This window comes from Ailuropoda melanoleuca, chromosome 10, assembly GCF_002007445.2.
Source record: "Ailuropoda melanoleuca isolate Jingjing chromosome 10, ASM200744v2, whole genome shotgun sequence".
Taxonomy (NCBI): domain Eukaryota; kingdom Metazoa; phylum Chordata; class Mammalia; order Carnivora; family Ursidae; genus Ailuropoda; species Ailuropoda melanoleuca.
This window is the reverse complement of record NC_048227.1, coordinates 16,003,635-16,023,935: the sequence shown is the minus strand read 5'-3', so window position 1 is coordinate 16,023,935 and position 20,301 is coordinate 16,003,635. Positions and strand designations below refer to the sequence as shown.

The 20,301-nt window shown below is 42.8% G+C and overlaps 1 long non-coding RNA gene across 3 annotated transcripts in view; it reads left to right on the top strand.

Annotated features, from left to right (window-relative positions):
- Positions 1 to 20,092: 20,092 nt before the first annotated feature.
- Positions 20,093 to 20,301, top strand: part of LOC105240001 — a 15,805-nt gene continuing 15,596 nt past the window's right edge. For all 3 annotated transcript variants that reach the window (XR_004628401.1, XR_002143812.2, XR_002143811.2), the window contains exon 1: positions 20,093 to 20,287. This is a non-coding gene — a long non-coding RNA (uncharacterized LOC105240001). The remainder of the gene's footprint in view (positions 20,288 to 20,301) is intronic.

The following is a 20,301-nucleotide window of genomic DNA, read 5'->3' as shown; positions in this document are numbered from 1 at the left end:
AAAAAAAAAAAAAAGATTCTCACTCTCCCTCTCTCTCTGCCCCTCCCCCACCCTCACCCCTCCACCCCGCTTTTGCACGTGCTCTCTAAATAAATAAATAAATAAATAAATAAATAAATAAATAAAACCACGGAGACAATCTTTACTTCCCCAAATCTTACTGGTGGGGGCTGGGAGGGGTGGTGGGAGCAGTGGCTGCTGGCGTGTGCAGTCTGTCCATCAAGGAAGGATGAGGAGGGAGGGAAGGGTCTACTCCCTCGTAAAGTGCTCGCTGTGTGGAACAGCTATTCCCCCCAAGTTGGAAATCAGCCATCAAGTGACAGGACCGGAGAGAAGCATTCTGTTTAGCCTCTTGCCTTTCATTCTTGTAGTCATTTTTTATTTGGTTGGAGAGGATGGTCTGTAGGCATTTGCCTCTAGCTTTCCCAGACACTCCTTTAAAATAAGAGGGAAGGAATTTTTTAACGGATCTAAGTACACAAAGACAGAGGAGATAGAGGAGATGAGAGCCGATAAGAGATAAACTTTTTTTTTTTTTTTTTGAAGCGTAAAAGCACAGAATCCTTTGTGGTGAATATAGCAGGCTGTTCAGACCAAGCTGCTTTTGAAAACAATGAAAATGCAGAGTAAAAGATATAATAATAATAATAATAATAATAATAATAATAATACATTCTTTTTAAAAATTAACATATACTAGTTATTATTAGTTTCAGGGGTAGAATTTTGTGATTTGGATGCCTGGGTGGCTCAGTCAGTTGGGCATCTGCCTTCGGCTCAGGTCATGATCCCGGGGTCCTGGGATGGAGCCCTGCGTGGGGCTCCCTGCTCAGTGGGGAGCCTGCTTTTCTCTCTCCCTCTGCACCTTCCCCTGTTTGTACTTTCTCTCTGTCATATAAATATATAAAATCTTTTTTTTTTTAAATACTGAAGATCAAAGAGGAACTACCAGTCTAAAATCTAGGTGAAAATGTGAGCCCAGAGAGAAACGTGAGTACTCAAACTGCCTTCACCCTGAAAACATTTGCTAAACGAGGTCAACTTGAGCAGGCATCTCAGAACAGAAATCCAACCCGTCCCAGTGACTAAGAAGAGATGCCCCCTGCTGGATTCAAAAAGGAGTCAAGCAAGAGTAACCTAACCCAGGCCCGTTGCCCCAGGGGTTTGCAAAGTTCCTTGGTGCTGAGCAGAACAGAGGGAAGAAACTATTTCTGAGTTGTGATGACAGGCCTGGAGTGGATACATAGCTTCAAATTACATCATTTGTGTGCTCAAAAAAAAAAAAAAATTCTTAAGCTGTATATTTAAAGTGACTGTAGACTGGCAGCGTTTAGGCAACTGGTGGGAGCAAATTCCTTCAAATAAGTTTTCAAAGAGAATACACAGTCAGAAATATCCCAGCACACAGAGAAATGACAGAAAGCAGAAGCCAACACTTGTAAGTATTTCATATATTGGAATTATTTACAAAATTATAATCTCTGATGATTATTATTGTTTGCTTGTTTACTTATTTATGTTTGTTTATTTAAGTAATCTCTACACCCAATGTGGGACTTGAACTCACGACCCCAAGATCAAGAGCCACATGCTCTCCTGACTGAGCCAGCCAGGTGCCCCTGATTATTATGTTTAAAGAAATAAAACATAAACTTGAAAAATAATTGCAAGAAGTTGGAAACATCACCAAATGACCTACCAGATTTGAAAAAAGCCAAATAGAATACAAATACAATACAAATAGCCAAATACAATAACCAAAATTAAAAATTCAATAAAAGGGAACTTCGTCATCTGGCAAAATATATATAGAAAAAAACCTACAGGAGCGCCTGGCTGGCTCAGTCAGCTAAGTATTTGACTCTTGATTTCTTTTTTTTTTTTAAAAGATTTTATTTATTTATTCGACAGAGATAGAGACAGCCAGCGAGAGAGGGAACACAAGCAGGGGGAGTGGGAGAGGAAGAAGCAGGCTCATAGCGGAGGAGCCTGATGTGGGGCTCGATCCCACAATGCCGGGATCACGCCCTGAGCCGAAGGCAGACGCTTAAACCGCTGTGCCACCCAGGCGCCCCTTGACTCTTGATTTCTGCTTAGGTCATGATCTCAGGGTCATGAGATCATGCCCAGTGCAGAGCCAGCTTAAGATTCTCTCTCTCCCTTTCTCTCTGCCCCTCCCCCATTCCTGTTCATGCGCACGTGCACGCTCACTCTCTCTCTCTAAAAAAATAATTTTTTAAGAAAGAAAAAATCTACCCCCAAAATCATACTTAAAGGTGAAATATTGTATACTTTCACTCTAAGATCGGGAACAAGCCAAAGATGACCACTTTCACTACATCTATTTGACATCATACTGGAGGTACTAGCTGGTGCAATAAGGCAAGAAAAAGGAAAGGCATAAGTATCAGAAGAGAAGAAGTAAATTGTCTCCATTTGCTGGTGACATTATTTACAAAGAAACTGTAAAACAGCTACTAGAACTGATAAATAAATTTAGCTCTGTCTAGGAAACAAGGTCAAAATACAAAAATCAGTTGTGTTTTTTTAAGTTGTAATTTTTGTATAGCATTAGCAACATTTGGAAAATAAAATTTAAAAATGTCCATTCTTACCTCTGTTATGCAGCAAAATAACGGAAGTTCTAACTCATGCAATAGGGCAAGAAAAGAAAATAAAAGGCATGCAGATTGTAATGGAAGAAACAAAATGGTCACTACTTGCAGATAACATGATTGTTTACGGAGTAAATACCAAGCAATCTACCAATAAACTCCTAGATCTAATCAGTGAATTCAGCAAGGTCTCAGAATATAACAACATCAAAAAAAATAAAATAAAATAAATTATGGGGCACCCAGGCGGCTCAGTCAGTTAAGGGTCTGCCTTCAGCTCAGGTCATGATCCCAGGGCCCTGGGATCAAGCCCCGCTTTGGGCTCCTTGCGCAGCGGGGAGGGGGAACACAAGCAGGGGGAGGGGGAGAGGGAGAAGCAGGCATCCCGCCAAGCAGGGAGCCAGTCGCGGGACCTGATCCCAGGACCCCAGGATCGTGACCTGAGTGGAAGGCAGATGCTTAATGACTGAGCCACCCGGGCACCCCAAAAACTTTTTTTTTTTTAAAGCACAGGAGAAAATTTTCAGGATCTAAAGTTGAACTAAGTGTTCTTAGACTTGACACCAAAAGCATGATTCATAAAAGAAAAAGCAGTAAATTGAACATCAAAATTTAAAACTTTAAAAAAGAGCTTTTTTGAGATGCAATTCAGATATGATACATTTCACCTATTAAAAGTGTACAATTCAGGGACGCCTGGGTGGCACAGTCATTAAGCATCTGCCTTCTGCTCAGGGTGTGATCCTGGGGTCCTGGGATCAGGTCCCGCGACTGGCTCCCTGCTTGGCGGGATGCCTGCTTCTCCCTCTCCCCCTCCCCCTGCTTGTGTTCCCTCTCTCGCTGGCTGTCTCTCTCTCTCTGTCAAATAAATAAAATCTTTAAAAAAAAATGTACAATTCAGTGGGCTTTTTGTGTATTAGTAATTTTTAAAATTTTGGTTATATATAACATAAAATTGCCTTTTTATCTATTTTTAAGTGTACAATTCAGTGACATTAATTGCATTCACAATGTTGTGCAACCAAAGTCACCATCTATTTCCAAAACGTTTTCATCACTCCAGACAGAAACCCTGGAACCATTAGGCAATAACTGCTCATTTCTCCCTCCTTGCAGCACCTGGTAACGTCTAATCTATTTTCTGTCTCTGTGAATTTGCCTATTCTAGCTACCTCGTATAAGCAGAATCGCACAATATCTGTTCTTTAGCATCTGACTTATTTTACTTAGCATAATGTTTTCAAGGATATCTGTGTTGTAGTATGCATTAGAACTTCATTCCTTTACATGGCTGAAAAATATTCCGTTGTGTGTATACACCACATTTTGTTTATCCATTGATTTGTTGATGGATACTTGGGTTATTTCCACCTTTTGGCTATTGTGAGTAATGGTGCAATGAACATTGGCATGCAAGTATCTGCTTGACTCCTTGCTTTCAGGTTATTTGGAAGGAAGAAGTAGTTGAATCATATGATAGCTCTATGATTAGCCTTTTAAGGAAATACCAACCTGTTTTCCATAGCTGAAAGTAGGATAAAATCTCCAACTATTATTACTATAAAACCGCCTATTTCTCCCTTCAATTTTGTCAATGTTTGCTTTATATATTTAGAGGTTCTTTTATTAGGTGTGTATATGTTTATAATTATTATGTCTTCTTGTACTGAATCTTTTATCAATATATATTGTCCTTCTTTGTCTCTTGTTACCTTTTTAAAAAAAGATTTCATTTATATATTTGACAGACAGAGAGCACAAGCAAGGGGAGGAGCAGGCAGAAGGAGAGGGAGAAGCAGGCTCCCCACTGAGCAGGGAGCCCGACATTGGGCTCAATTCCAGGGCCCTGGGATCATGACCTGAGCTGAAGGCAGACATTTAACCATCTGAGCCACCCAGGTGCCCCCTTGTTATCTTTTTTTATTTAAAGTATATTTTGTCTAATAAATAAAAATTATATTTTGATAGTAATTTAGCCACCCCAGGTCTGTTTTGTTTACTATTTGCATGGAATATCTTTTCCATTACTTCACTTTTCAACCTCTTTATTTAAGATTTTTAAAATTTATTTGAGAGAGAGAGAGTGCAAGGTGGGGAGGAGCAGAGGGAGAGGGACAAGCAGATTCTATGCTGAGTACAGGGCCTGACGTGGGGCTTCATTTCCGAACCCTGAGATCATGTCCTGAGCCGAAATCAAGAGTCAGACACTTGGGGAGGCTGGGTGGTGGAGTTAGTTAAAGTCTCTGACTCTTGGTTTCAATGCAGGTTGTGATCTTAGGGTTGTAGGATNGAGCCNCGGTTAAGCATCTGCCTTCGGCTCAGGGCGTGATCCCGGTGTTATGGGATCGAGCCCCACATTAGGCTCCTCCACTATGAGCCTGCTTCCTCTCCCACTCCCCCTGCTTGTGTTCCCTCTCTCGCTGGCTGTCCCTATCTCTGTTGAATAAATAAATAAAATCTTTAAAAAAAAACTATTTTTAAAAAAAGAGTCAGATGCTTAACTGACTGAGCCATTCAGTCACCCATCAATCTCTTTATGTTCTCGTATCTAAGGTGAATCTCTTGGGGCACCTGGGTGGCTCAGTGCATTAAGTGTCTGCCTTCTGCTCGAGTCATGATCCCAGGGTCCTAGGATGGAGCCTGGTGTTGGGCTTCCTGCTCAGCAGGGAGTCTGCTTCTCCCTCTGCCCCCCAACTTGTGCTCGCTTTCTCAAATGAAGAAATAAAATCTTTTTAAAAAAGTGGATCTCTTATAGACAGCATACAGATAGATCCTGTTGTTTTCATTGTTGTTGTTTTTAAAGATTTTATTTTTAGGTAATCTCTACACCCAGTGTGGGGCTCGAATGTACAACCCTGTGATAGAGAATCGCACGCTCCACTGACTGAGCCAGCCAGGCGTCCCTGTTTTTGTTTTTGTTTTTTAAGTCAATCTACCCATCTCTGTATTTTAATAGAAGGAAAGGATTTAACCTGTTTACATTTAATGTGATTACTGAGAAAGAATAATTTATTTCTGTCATTTAGCTATTTGTTTTATGTGTGTCTTACATGTTTTTTGTTCCTCTGTTCTTCTATTACTGTTTTTTTTATTCAGTTGATTTTTTATAGTGTGCCATTTTGATTCCCTTCACGTATATTTTATTATTATTATTATTTTTTAGTGGTTGCCATAGGATTACAATTACCACTTTAAACTTGTAACAATCTGGTTTGAAAAATACCAACTTAGTTTCAATATTATATGCACATTCTCCTCCCACACACCTCTGTTCCTGGCTTTTATACTATTATTGTCACAGTTTACAACTTTATACATTATATGTCCATCAACATAGATCTATAATTATTGTTTTATGCATTTTCCTTTGAAATCATACAAGAAAAAGAGAGAAGTTATAAGCCAAACCAAAAATACCATAATACCGGCTTTTATGTTTATGAAATTGCCTTTACTAGTGTTAAACTTTATTTTTTTCTTATGACTTTGAGTCAGAGTGTCCTTTCATTATAGCCTGAAGAACTCCCTTTAGCATTTCTTACAGGGCAGGTCTACTAATGATGAGCTCCCTCACCCTTCATTTATCTAGAAACGTCTTAATGTCTCCTTCATTCTTGAAAGGTAATTTTTCCAGGTATAGAATTTTCGTTTGACAGTTTATTTTCTGACAGACTTGAAGGAAGGAGTAGACAATTCGACATAATAGTTGGAGTCTTCGATACCCTATTATCAATAATAGAGCTACTAGACAGAAGATCAGCAAGGAAATAGACAATGTGAACAGCACCATCAACCAATTAGACTTAACAGGAATTTGTAGAACATTCCATACAACAACAGAATACACAATTTTATCAAGTCCGTATGGAATGTTGTCCAAGAGAGACCATACAGTAGGTCATAAAATATATCTCAAGGCTCCTGGGTGGCCCAGTCGGTTGAGTGTCCAACCCTTTGGGATTAGGTCATAATCTCAGGGTCCTGGGATTGAGCCCCACATCAGGCTCCACGCTCAGCTGGGAGTCTGCTCCAGGATTCTCTCCCTCTTCCTCTGCCCCTCTCCCCTGCTCATGTTCTCTCTCTCTCAAAGAAATAAATATTTTAAAAAGATTTTTATTTCAGAGAGAGAGTGAGAGAGACAGCACGAGTGGGATGAGGGACATAGGAAGAAGCAGACTCCCCACTAAGCAGGAAGCCTGACGTGGAGTTCAATCCTGGGAATCTGGAATCATTACCTGAGCCAAAGGCAGATGTTTAGTTGACTGAGCCACACAGGTGCCCTGAAAATAAATAAATCTTTTTAAAAAAAGTCTCAGTAAATTTATTTATTTATTTATTTATTTATTTATTTATTTATTTATTTTCTCAGTAAATTTAAAAAGATTGAATTAAACAACTTTTTTGAGGTATAATTGACATAGAACATTATATTAGTTTCAGTGTACAACGCAATGATTTTGATGCTTGTATACACTGTGAAACGAATCACACAACTTTGACAAAAATAGAATGATTTTAGAAATCAGTAACAGGAGGAAATTGGAGAAATTCACAAATATGTGGAAATTAAGGAACATATTCGTACATAGCCAATGGATCAAAGAAGAAATTACAATGGAAATTATAAGACATTTTGAAGTGAATGAAGATGAAGACGTTACATACAAAATATATAAGATGCAGCTAACGCAGTGCTTAGAGGCAAATTTACAGACCTAAGTGCCTACATTACATCTAATGTATCTATTCTTTTGTTATTCATGATTTTTAGTATCATATCTAAAACTCCATTTCCAAATTCAAGATCATAAAGATTTACCACTTTATTTTCTTCTAAGAGGCATACTTTTGGCTCTTTTATTTAGGTCACTGATTCATTATGAGTTAATTTTCATATATGATGTAGGTATGGGTCCAGCTTTGTGCTTTTGCATGTGGATATCCATTTGCCCTTGCACCATCTCCTTCCACATTGACTGGTTTGGCACCCTTACAGAAATCAAATGACCACAGATGTATGGCTTTATTTCTGGACTCTGATTTCTATCCCATTGACCTATGTGTCTATTTCTATGCAAATACCATACTGTTTTGATTACTGTAGCACTGCAATAAATTCTGAAATTAGGTATGAATTCTCCAACTTTGTTCTCCTTTTTCAAAACTGTTTTGGCTCTCCAGGACCCCTTGCCATTCCATATAAATTAAGGATTGGCTCTTCCATTTCTACAAAAAAAAAAAAATAGCCGTTGGTGTTTTATAGGGTTCGCATTGAGTCTGTAGATCTCTTTGGGTAGTATTGCCATCTTAACAATATTAAGTCTCTCAATCCATAAAGACAGGGTGTCTTTCCATTAATTTGGCTCCTCTTTAATTTCTTTCAATAATGTTTTGCAATTTTTAGCATACAGTCTTTCATTTCCTTGGTTAAATTTATTCCTAGGTATTTTATTCTTTTTAATGCTGCTGTAAATGGATTTTTCCTTTTGGATGGTTCACAGCTGATGTATAGAAACACAGCTAATTTTTTTGGTGTTAATCTTTTACTCTGCAACTTTGCTGAATTTGTTTATTCTCTCTCGTGCTTTTTGGTGGAATCTTTGGGATTTATTTTCCATGTATAAGATCATGTCATCTGTGAATAGACATAGTTCTATGTCTTTTCCAATTTGTATACTTTTGATTTCTTTTCCTTGCCTAATTGCTCTGGCTAGAACTTTGAATGTCAGTGGTGAAAGCGGGCATCTCTGCCTTGTCCTTTATGTTAGAGTTGAAACCTTCAGAGTTTCACTACCATGTTACCTGTAGGTTTTTCATAACTGCACTTTATGATGTTGAAAAAGATCTGTTCCTAGTGTGCTGAATGTTTTTATCTTGAAAAGTGTTGAACTTTGTCATGTGTTATTAACATCAATTGAGAAGATCATGTATTTTTTCCCCTTCATTCTATTAGTGGGCGGTATTACACTGATTAATTTTTGTGTGTTAAACCGTGCTTGGATTTCTGGGATAAATCCTAATTGGTCATGATGTTTAATCCATTTCTCTACCTATCTGTCTATCTATCATCTATCTATCAATTTTATTTTTAAGTAATCTCTATACCCAACGTGGGGCTTGAACTCACAACCCCAAGATGAAGAGTCACATGCTTCACAGACTGAACCATCGTGGCACCACAATCTTTTTTTTTTTTTTTTTTGAGAGAGAGAGAGAGCAAGAGGGTGGGGGAGGGGCAGAGGGAGAAGCAGAGAGAATCTTAAGCAGGCTCCACACTTAGTGCCGAGCTCAATATGGGGCTTGGTCTCACAACCCTGAGATCATGATCTGAGCTGAGATCAAGAGTCAGGCACTTAACTGAGCCACCCAGGCGCTCCCGTCCCAATCCTTTTAATATGCTGTTGCATTTGGTTTCCTAGTATTTTGTTGAGGATTTTTATATCAATATTCATAAGTAATATTGGTCTATAATTTTCTTTTCTTGTGTTGTTTTGGTCTGACTTTGGTATCAGAGTAATCCTGGCCTCATGAGTTAGGAAGAATTTCTTCCTCTTCTGTTTTTTGAAAGAGTTTGAGAAGAATTGGTGTTAATTCTTTTTAAATGGTGGGCAGACTGGGATGCCTGGGTGGCTCAGTGGGTTAAGTGTCTGCCTTTAGCTCAGGTCATGATCCCAGGGTTCTGGGATTGAGCCCCACATCAGGCTCCTTGCTCAGCGGGGAGCCTTCTTCTCCCTCTGCCTGCCACTTCCCCTGTGTGTGCTCTCTCTCTCTGTGTCTCTCTCACATGCACACAAATAAATAAATTCATGAATGTTCGGTAGAATTCACCAGTGAAGTCATCAGGGATCACTGTCCTTCCTTGTCATATCCCGTGTCTTGAAAATCATTGTTTTGTGTGTTTTGTCTTATTGTTATCTCGGGCAAGAGGGTAATCTGGTCCTAGTAACTCCATTTTGGCCAGAGGTCAACATTAAGACAATGCCTTTGCTTTTTATTGTGCTAAAATATACATAACATAAAAGTTACCAATTGTGATGGTTAATTATATGCGTCAACCTAAACCTTGGAGTGCCCAGATGTTTGGTTAAACATTATTTCCAGGTATGTCTGTGAGGATGTTTCTGGATGAGATTAAATTGGGGTTGGTAGGGGCATCTTGGTGGCTCAGTCAGTTAAACATCTGCCTTTGGCTGTGGTCGTGATCTCGGGGTTCTGGGATGGAGCCCTGGATTGGACTCCTTGCTTGGTGGGGAGTCTGCTTCTCTTTTGCACTCTGCTCCTCCCCCCTGCTTGTGTTCTCTCTCTCCCTCAAATGAATAAATAAATAAATAAATCTTCAAAAATTTTTGAGTTGGTAGACTGGGTAAAGGATATTGCCCTACCTAATGTGGGCAGACATCATTCCATGTATTGAAGACCTGAATAGAATAAAAGGCTGAGTAGGAAAGCATTCTCTCTGCCTGGCTGTCTTTGAGCTGGGACATTGGTCTTCTCCTTCCTTTGTTCTTAGACTCAGACTGAAACTTACACCATTGGCTTCTGGGTTGGGACTTCTCAGCTTCCATAATTGCAAGAGCCAATTCCTTGTAACAAATCTCTTCATAATATATTATTGGTTGTTTCTCTGGATAATTCTAATACTTTGCCCTTCTTAAGTGCACAATTCACTGGCCATTAAATACATTCTCAGGTTGTGCAATCATCACCACTATTCATTTTGAGAACTTTTTCATTATTCTAAACAGAAAAAATTTTTAAAAGATTTTATTTATTTGACAGAGAGAGACACAGCGAGAGAGGGGACACAAGAAGGGGGAGTGGGAGAGGAAGAAGCAGGCTTCCCGCTGAGCAGGGGCCCGATGTGGGGCTCGATCCCAGGACCCTGGGATCATGACCTGAGCCGAAGGTAGACGCTTAACGACTGAGCCACCCAGGAGCCCCGTCTAAACAGAAATTCTGTACTCATTAAACAACATCCCCTATTCCTGTTCCCACCATCCCTCTGTTCTATTTTCTGTCTTCATGAATTTGCCTACTCTAGGTACCTCACATCAATGGAATCACATGGTATGTGTCTTTTTGTGACTGGCTTATTTCACTCAGCATAATGTCCTCAGGGTACATCCACATTATAGCATGTGTCAGAATTTCCTTCCTTTTAAAGGCTGAATAATATTCCATTTTGTGTATATATATCACAGTTTATCAATTTGTCTGTTGATGGACATTTGACTTGTTTCTGCCTTTAGCTGCTGTGAATGGTGCTGCTGTGAAACTGAGTGTACAAGCAAGCCATGTTTTTTAAAGTTCACTGCTCTTTTCACCAAAGGAATCACGTGGTGGGCATCAGCTTTTTTTCTTTCCAGCATCCCTTGCTTCTGCCACAGCCCCTCCTTCACCGGGAATAGAGGAGAATCTATAGTCAGGAATCACCCCATCTGTGCTAAATATCTCCTTTGCCCCAGTTGTGGCCATTTGGTCCCACACTGAACAAATCAGGGCAGAGGTGAGGAAATGAGTGAGGGACACTGTTTGCAGCCTTACTACCAGCTATTTGGAAACACCACTCTCAGGGAATAAAGCACATCTGAGTCATCAAGACAGCCGGGGGGAGAATGGCCTGATGTCAGATGCCTCCATGGCCCAGGAGTACTCCTTTCCTTCTTGGGATGAGTTGGGAGGCTCCAGCATCCTCTGACCACTTTGCCCAAGCTACTGCCTTTGGATTTATGTCTCTTGCAACCAAAAGGACATAAACTTAAAAAAAAAAAAAAAGACATGAACTCACTACTACGCTCAGTCCATATCAGAATAAGCTTAACCCAGGCAAGCGATTTATTAAGGAAGTGTTCTCAGGAAAAACCACGAAGGGATTGAAGTAGACAGGGGAGCAAGGTAAGCATGCGAAGAAGACCAGCAAGGGTGTGAGCGGCTCTGCGGTGTAAACAAAGAGCCAGGGTTTAGCACTGACACACCAGTCATGGACTGTAAGGCCCCAGAGCAGGGAGGCTGTGAGGACATCAAAGTTCCCATGGGTAAATCCCTCCAGTGTCCAAGAGCGAACCTCTGAAGGCTGCAGGTGTAAGCCATCAGCAGGGAAACGTACAGAATCCCAGCTCGTAGTGCTGGTAGAAGGGACCCGAGGATCTGAGGGGGAGGACACAGTGTTTGAAATGACATCTGGGAAAAGCTGGGGCCTCTCCCTCTTCCTGACTTCCCACCAGCCCCATCCGCCCATGAAAGGCTGGAGGATGCCATTAATACTCACATGTCCACGCACAGGCTGACCCAGTGATCCCACCATCAAAACTAATGTGTGTCACTCTGTGTTTGCATGCTGGGAAGCTCTCAGCTTTGCCCCTGTTTTCCACAGTGACTTCTAATGTTCTATATGGGGCATTCCCTTACCAAATGTGTACTGGCTAGAGAAAAAGAAAGGTTCTTCGAGGCCTTTCTGCCTCCAGAGCAGAGGCTTCGAATGCCAGCAATGGTCACCCAGGCGATATGACGATGATTGTGCTAGTGAATTCCAGCTTTATTGAGCCCTTGCCATGTGCCATGCTTTCCATTCATCTCATCTCATCCAACAATTACACAAAGGAGATACCATTACTATCTCCATTGTCTGGATAAGGAATCTAACCGAATAAATGATGGAGCCAGGGTTTAAATCCGGGCGGTCTTGACTCCACGGTGTAATTAATTTCTCATGTGTTAAATAACAAAGATTCGTGAAATAAAATACTGAGTAATACTAGGAGAAACATGAGAAACAGTTTTATTGGAAATATTCTAACACATCTTCTGAACAAGTAATCAAAAAATAAATAAGGACATAGAAGATATAACCATACAAAAATTTTTAACCTGAAAACAAATAGTGTACCTTCTATTCAAGTTCCATGGACAGCGACGAAATTCAACAAATATTAAGCTACAGAGGATATTTTGGTAAATTTTGAAAAGTGGAAATTCTAAAAGTCGGTCTCTGATCCAATGCAATACAGCTAACAGTAATATAAAACACGCCACTTAGAAATGGAAAAAACATGAACATATCAAATTACTCTTATGACAAAAAGTCAATCAAGAGTAAAAACCAAACTATTTAGAAAATAATTTTAAGGGGCGCCTGGGTGGCACAGCGGTTAAGCGTCTGCCTTCGGCTCAGGGCGTGATCCCGGCGTTATGGGATCGAGCCCCACGTCAGGCTCCTCTGCTATGAGCCTGCCTCTTCCTCTCCCACTCCCCCTGCTTGTGTTCCCTCTCTCGCTGGCTGTCTCTATCTGTCGAATAAATAAATAAAAATCTTTAAAAAAAAAAAAAAGAAAGAAAATAATTTTAAAAATAGGATACAGTCAAAACTACCTGCAGAGGTAAAATTAACAGCATTAAATGCTTTTAGGGTCAAAAAGAGAAAAATAAAATGAATGAAGCACATAAGTTGAGATTTTGGAAAAGAGCATAAAAATAGCACCCCCCCTAAAAAAAATTGGAGAAAGGAAATATTTGAAATAGAAAACAGAAAAAAACAAAACAAAACAAAACACCCAGAAGCTTAAGAGTAGGAGAGACGTGTCTTCCAGCCTGTGGACAGAAAGGTATGCAGCTTTGCTCCACGTGAACTTGGTCTTCTGACAGGTGTCCTCAATCCTCCCCCAGCTCACTGCGCATGCTCTGCTTGGTGCCGCCCTCTACCGCGGAGGCTTCTGGTCCCGCAGCTCGTGTCTCTACGGCAGCACCGCCATCTTGTACGCAGTGGGCCTGCCTGTGGCGTCTTCACGTGCTTTACAATCAATTCTCTCCACGTGGGGTTCCCGTTCCGTTGAACTTGAGTTCCTAGACAGGAACTATGTCTTGATCATCATTGTTTCCTCAAGGCCTGGGGGAGATGAGTCCTTAATAAATGTCTGTTGCATGAAGGAATGAGGGGATGGGCTCGAGCACTGATTCCTGAGTTGCACTGGGTCCCGGGGTTGCTTCTGTCCCCACTGCCGAGCCACAGGTTCCAAGCCAATGCCTTGAGGCCTGGAAATGAATTATTCCAACAATAAGAGGACTAAGTATAAAAGTAGCTGCCTAATGGGATATTGACGTAACCAACGATTGTGTGGACAATGCAATAACATGCGAGGAAGGGGGGCTTTGATTTTTCCCCTTATTTTTCTTTTCTGCTTGAATAATCAAATACTTCCTTTGTGAAATGGAAAATAGTCCTCTCTGTCCTCAGGACCCGGTTCAAATGCCGCCTTCTCCAGGGAACCTTCCCTCATTTCTCCAACTAGTAACAGTCTTGCCTTTCCCAGGCTTCCAGAACATCTGCCTCTCCCTCTGGTCTCTTGAAATTCTGCCTTTGCTTATTTGTGTCGACATCCTCTCGACAGGATTGCGCGTCTCCTGCACGGCGTCACCCCTGGTACGCTCCACTAGGATGTTCCTCCGAACTCAACCCATTCTCCTTAGCACGTGCAGGGGTGCGGAGGGGACAACATACTTTGAATGGGCAGTTGCCTGGCTGGCAGAGACCACACCGAACTCAAAGCACGCGAGGGCAGAGGATCACAGTGGCCAAACAGACTCCCACAAACCTCAGGGACCAGCTCATGCACAGTCCCACCCACAATGCACCTGGCTGAGAAAAGGTTCCAGAAGCACGCTGTGCAGCTCCAGCTAGAACGAGGCAGGGAGGTGGGGGCTGCTGTCATTACCGGAGGCTGATAAATGCAGCAGAGGCAGCTGTGCTGATCGTCTTTTTTGTGCCCAGGTGACTAAGGAGAGGGCATTCCAGACGCCTGGGTCCATCCGAGCAATCCCCAGTGGCAAGAGGATAGCAGATTTACTTTAGAAAGAACCATAGCATTAGCCACTGCCATGACTCTCCAAATCATCCTTACTTGGCTATCAGAACAATCTTTCTAAAACTCAGATCATACCCTGGCGCTCACGCCCCTACTCAGAACCCTTCAACGGTTCCCCGTGGCCCTCAGGACCTGGCCTGACATTGCAGGCTCCATGTGACCTGGCCCCCTTCTCTCCATTGCCATCTCCCACCACACACAGCCACGCCCCCAAACAGTGAACTCCCTGAGGATTCCCAGTCTGGGCCCTCTCTTTCTTCACTACACGTTCTCCCCTTACAGCATTTCATCCAGGACCATGGACTCAAAAATCATCCGTATGTGACAACTCCTAAATTTTCTTCTGGTCTGAACCTCTCTCCAGAACAAAATATACCCAATTACTACTTGACGTCTTCACCTGGATGTCAAGGACATCTCAAACTCAACTGTCTAAAATACCCATCCAGCCTGACCCCCTTACTCTGCTTGGCTTCCCCATATCAGTAAATATCTCCACCATCCACCCAGCTACTCTGGTCCGTCCCTCTCTGACTGCTTGCACATTCCCTGAACCATGAGTTCCACTGATTGTATCGCTAAATTTTCTCGAGCATCTAAATTAATTCTCTGGTCTAAGCCACATCTCCCACCCGGACTACACAAGAGCCACCTGCCAGATCTCGCTACTTCCTCCTCTGTGCCCGTACAATGCATTTTCACACACCGTCCAAGTCTAATACGCACATCGAACCACACCAGTCCACCGAAGCTGGGATAGAATCCAGGGCTTCTAGTTTTAAGGGGCTCCCACTGGCCAAATCTGGGATAATTCGAGCACCAAAACAAGTACAGTTAATCACTAAAATTATTGGAAAATGGTAGAAACCCAAAAGTCCCTGCTAATAAATAAATAAATAAATAAATAAATAAATAAATAAATAGGCAGAAGAATGTCAAGGAGAGAGAGAGCTGAAGTCATTCTATAACCCTCCTGACACTGACCGATTTACTTCAGGCAAGAAGCCTGGATGGCTGTTTAATCTCATCTATTTAATCATCTCTGGAATAGGATATCTGCACGGTTGTAACTATCTCCCTGATTGCATATGGGTGACAAGGGAAAAACAGTAACTGTAGATTAGCCGGACAATGTTTAAATCACCAAGGAGGAGGAGACAGAGAGCGTGTGCCTTTATTGCCTGAAGGGAAAGACACAATACCGTTTATGTCCTCTTCCAGCAGGAATGAGTGATGATGAAACAAGAGGACAAACCCCAAAAGGAGGAATATTCTCTTAAGGGGGAAAACTGAATTTTTCCATCATGTCAATGTCATAAAAGACAAAGCCAACTATTCCGGATTAAAGGAGACTAAAGAGAAATGACAGTGGAATGAATCACTTTATTTCTAGACTGGATCCTGGACTAGAGGGAAAATCCTATGTAAAGGACATTACTGAGGTAATTGACAAAATGGGTGATAAATGGGATATATTGTGTTGCATTAATATTAAATTCAGTGAAGTGGATAACTTTCTTGTATACACTGTAACTGTGTAAGGGTAAAGGAATGTGATGTATGCAACTTATTCTCAGTTCAGAATAAGAGTCACCTGTAACACTTCATATAGAGAAAGAATTCATAATTTTCACAGGTGAATTTGGGATAGAGGACAGATGTCCGTTGTACTATTCACTTTTCTGTAACTTGGAAATTATTTCCAAATATAAAGCTAAATCGAAAAATCCAGGCTCCTTACCATGGCCCACAAGGCCCCTGCCACCACCCCCAGCCAGCCTGTCCAGCCTTATCTTGACCAGTCATCATGGCCAGCATACTCAGCTCCAGCGACACGGCTGCCTTTCAGTTTCCCAACATACCAAGTTCTTGCCCACCTCTGGGTCCTCATGCACGCACCTACTGTTGCTTCCATATGGAATGATCTTCCTCCAATTCAGTTATCAGGGATACAGTAATTATCACTTCTCAAAATGGCCTTTGACCCCCCACTCCAACCTAATACAGACCTATTCTATTCTTTCATAGCTCCCTGAATTTTCCCTTCATGAAACTGATCACGGCTTGTAAGAATTCGTATTTTGGGCGGATTCCTAATGCCCATCTTTTCTCGTAGCCTGAAAGCTCCCTAAAGCCGGGGATCCCGTCTGTTTCACCCCCGAATGTGTCCTCCACCCCAGCTACTGGACCTGACATGCTGCCGGGCACTTAGGACACAGCGGATTAAATGATGAATTCTGCCCTCCAAGTTTACCCCCAAATTGCTGGCGGCTCTCAGAGGACACACCCTGCAGTCCATGTCTAGCTGAAGGAATGGATTCATGAGGCTGTGTCTATGCAGGCTTCTTGGGTTCCCTATGGCTACACCAGTACTTGAAACTAAGAGGTCATGGTAAGGAAGGAGGGGAACTCAGGGGGAGACTTATGCTAAGGGAGAGGTGATGAATTCAGCTGAGAGCCTGGAACCTCAGAGGGGGTGTCGAGGAGGCCGTTGGCTGGATCGGGCTGGTGCTCAGAGGGGTAGTTTGGATTGCAGACATACCCAATTGCCAAAGCCGTGGGCAAGAGGAAGACCCCTCACAGACCTGTATGTGCAAAAGAAAGAGAAAAGAGTCCAAGGAATGGGGCCCGGAGGACCCAGACTTAAGGGCTACGCAGAGAAGAATGGCTCTGGAAGCAAAGAAACAGTGTCTGGAAAAGTAGGAGTAATATCAGGAGAGAGAGAGAGAGAGTTGTCACAGAAGACAAGAGAGGAGGCCCGTTGGGCACTAAACTCCATACACTTGTGTTTCCTTTTTCCTTGTTCAAGGTCAGCATCTGACATCTCATAAGTTGAGGTGGCCTGGTGGGGCCTAAGGGCTTGCGCTCTTGTCTGAATCTTGACTCGACCACCAATAGGCTGCGTGGCCTTGGGCCATGGACTTAACTTTCCCCGCCTCCAAGCCCCCTTCTGCAGACGGAAGTAGTGCTCGTGTTCACTCTCCAGGGCTGCTGTCAGGATTACAGGAGCTCATCGCTGGAAAGCCCTTAGATCCGTGTTTGGCCCACAGTCTAGGGATGAATGAACATCATGGGTCGTGCGCGGCAGGGGCAGAATGTACTGGTTCCAGCCAATAGGATTGTTTCCTGGGTTTAGCCAATGACAGGGCTTCAGACAAGAGCCAAAGAGCCCTCTCACCACCTTCTTTCTATTCCACGTCCCCTTCCCCTGATCCAATCTCAATTAAACAAACCTACAGTGGACAGTCCTTTCTCCAAAGCCTCTTTCTGAAAATCGTCTCCCCCCCCCGCCAAGGGTGCCCCAATTTCACATGATGCCAGAGTTTGCCCACTTGGTTGTGACTAAACGCTGTTTCAGGTAACCATGGTGACAGCTCTCCCTCAACACAGCTACCTTTGGCGATGTCCCTAAGTCTCCCCAGGCCTCTTACTTGGAGACTGCCAATGTCCACCCGTAGTTTCTGACCATCCCAACTCTGAAGGAAAGAGAAGCGTGTGGACACCACAGCTTACAAAGCGACTCCACAACAAAACCTCCCTTTCGTCCTCACAACGGCCCTGTGAGGTAGATACAGCAGATAATCACGACCCTGGTCCCCGTTTGTCAAGCACGTACACTGCACCACGCTCCGTGTGAAGCATTTTCCTATGTGATCTCATTTAAACTCAACCAAGTCCTGTGAAGTGGGCTCAGCGTTTCCATTTTACAGAGGAGAAAAATGGGGCTCAGAGTGCCTAGAACTTGCCCCAGATCAAAGAGGTAGTAAGTAACGGATTCAGACCTCAGACCATCTGACCCTAAAGCCACACTTTTAACCCTTCTACAGCGTCGCCTCACGAAACAAGTCTATGACTTCCAGGCACCATCCCGTCCATTCAGTGGAAGCTCAGAGGGGTAAAGTGACTTGCCCAAAGTCTCACATCCAGGAACTGGCAGAGCTGAGATCCACGATTGGATCTTCTGGCTCTGAGGCCCCTGAAACCAGGAAGCATCAGTGATTGGGTCCTGATGATGTCCTAGGTCATTATTTCCGTAGCAGACTTGCCTTGTCAATCCTGTTCAGCCCAGAATAGTATTTCTATGCAGGAAGTCCTTCTGGACATGTTCTGGGAAATTTATGTTTTCCTGAATCCCAAGACCAATCAGTCAAGAGATTGGGAAAATAGGAAAACGTGTTATAATTTTCCTGTGAGAACTCATGCTTAACAATAAACATAGAAGCATTCCTGGTATGAAAGAATCCCTGGCATCTAAGTAGAAAGTATGAGAAGGAAATCCTGATATACGGAGTCCAAGGCTAAGGTAGACATGTTGGGAACTTGGGTCAGAAGGAGAGAAGTGGGGCTCTGTCAGAGGAGGGTGTGACTCTTGATCTCAGTTTCGTGAGTTCAAGTCCCACGGCGGGTGTAGAGATTACTTAAATAAATAAATATTTGTTAAAAAAGGAGACGTGGTCACAGTCCAATCATTCTTTTTCATAGCTGTTGCCATATCACAAATGGATCTGTGGCCGTATCTGCTGTAAAGTCATTTTCACAAACAGAATATTAATCTGTTTACATGCATCATATATCTCACACAAATCCTATGACTGATGTTCCAAGAATCAAATTTTGGAAACAAACTAGTCCTCCAATGGTCAATTTCAACACATACTGCTGTGTGATAAATCTTGTTGAAGATTTAAACATTTTGTTATTCACATGCTACCCAATAATGTTCTCTGGTATTTTTTGGTTTTTTAATATTTGCTATAGCCTACAGTTCTTTGTAAGTACTCTTATTTATTTTTAAAAAATACAGAAAGTTATGAAAAATATTGATCTCAGGAATTCCCAAGAATTCCAATTTCTCATTTCCAAATCCTGAAAATGAGTATCTGTTGGGAAGTTGGAAACCTTAGCCCAGAGAAATGGATGAATTTCTCAAGGAACCCAGTGGGATGGCCAGCTATGGAGAGTCCCTCTTTCTTGGCTTCCAGGAAAGTCTCTGCACAGGAGCAGGTCCTGGAGTAGAGCTTCCTTGGCCAACATGCCTCTAAAGGCAGAGGTCTGAGAAGAGGTTACTTCGGGGATCCATGGGCTGAGCCTGGAACATTGGTCTTAATATGAAATATCTGAAGGCTCAAGTTTTATCTCAGTCTCATTCCAGAGAGTATCTGCTCATCTTCGCATACAAAGTTTTGTGTAGTTACCATGAGAAAAATGGCTCCTCCATAAATGGACGCCCCGTCAAACTTGCACCTTTAACTCTTGACCAGCAGAGGCGCTGCTGCAGGCCGGGCTGTGGAATCAGGCAGGCGGACCTAGACCTGGGTCTGCATGCTGGCTCTGGGTGTACTGGCTGTGTGACTTTGGGCAGGTCCCTTAACCTCTCTGAGACTTAGTTTCTCCCTCTGTAAAACGCTGATCATGAGAACACCAGGGTCACTGGGATGTTGTGAGGATTAAATGAGATCATCGCTGTGAATCACAATGCCTGGCACAGAGTAAGCTCTCAATAAGCAGGAGACATTATTTCCTAATATGACAGTGGACTGGGGGAGGAAGAGCTTGGTGAAAGCCCTTGGAACAACTCACAGGGCTCATGTGACCCCGGCCTTTTGCAGGCGGGGATTTTCCAGGTCTCTGGGCTCTGCCAGAAGCCTCAGGCTCTCCCCACTAGCCCAGGACGCCTTCCCCGTCCCCAGGCGGGCCAGGCTGGGGGGTGGGGGGCTCCAGGGCAGAAAGGCCTCTGTCCCACGTGGGTTCCCAGGGCACTGGCGAGCTTGGCACTGGATAGAAGCTCTTGAAGCATGTCGCCTGGTGCTTGAGGTAACCCTGCCCAA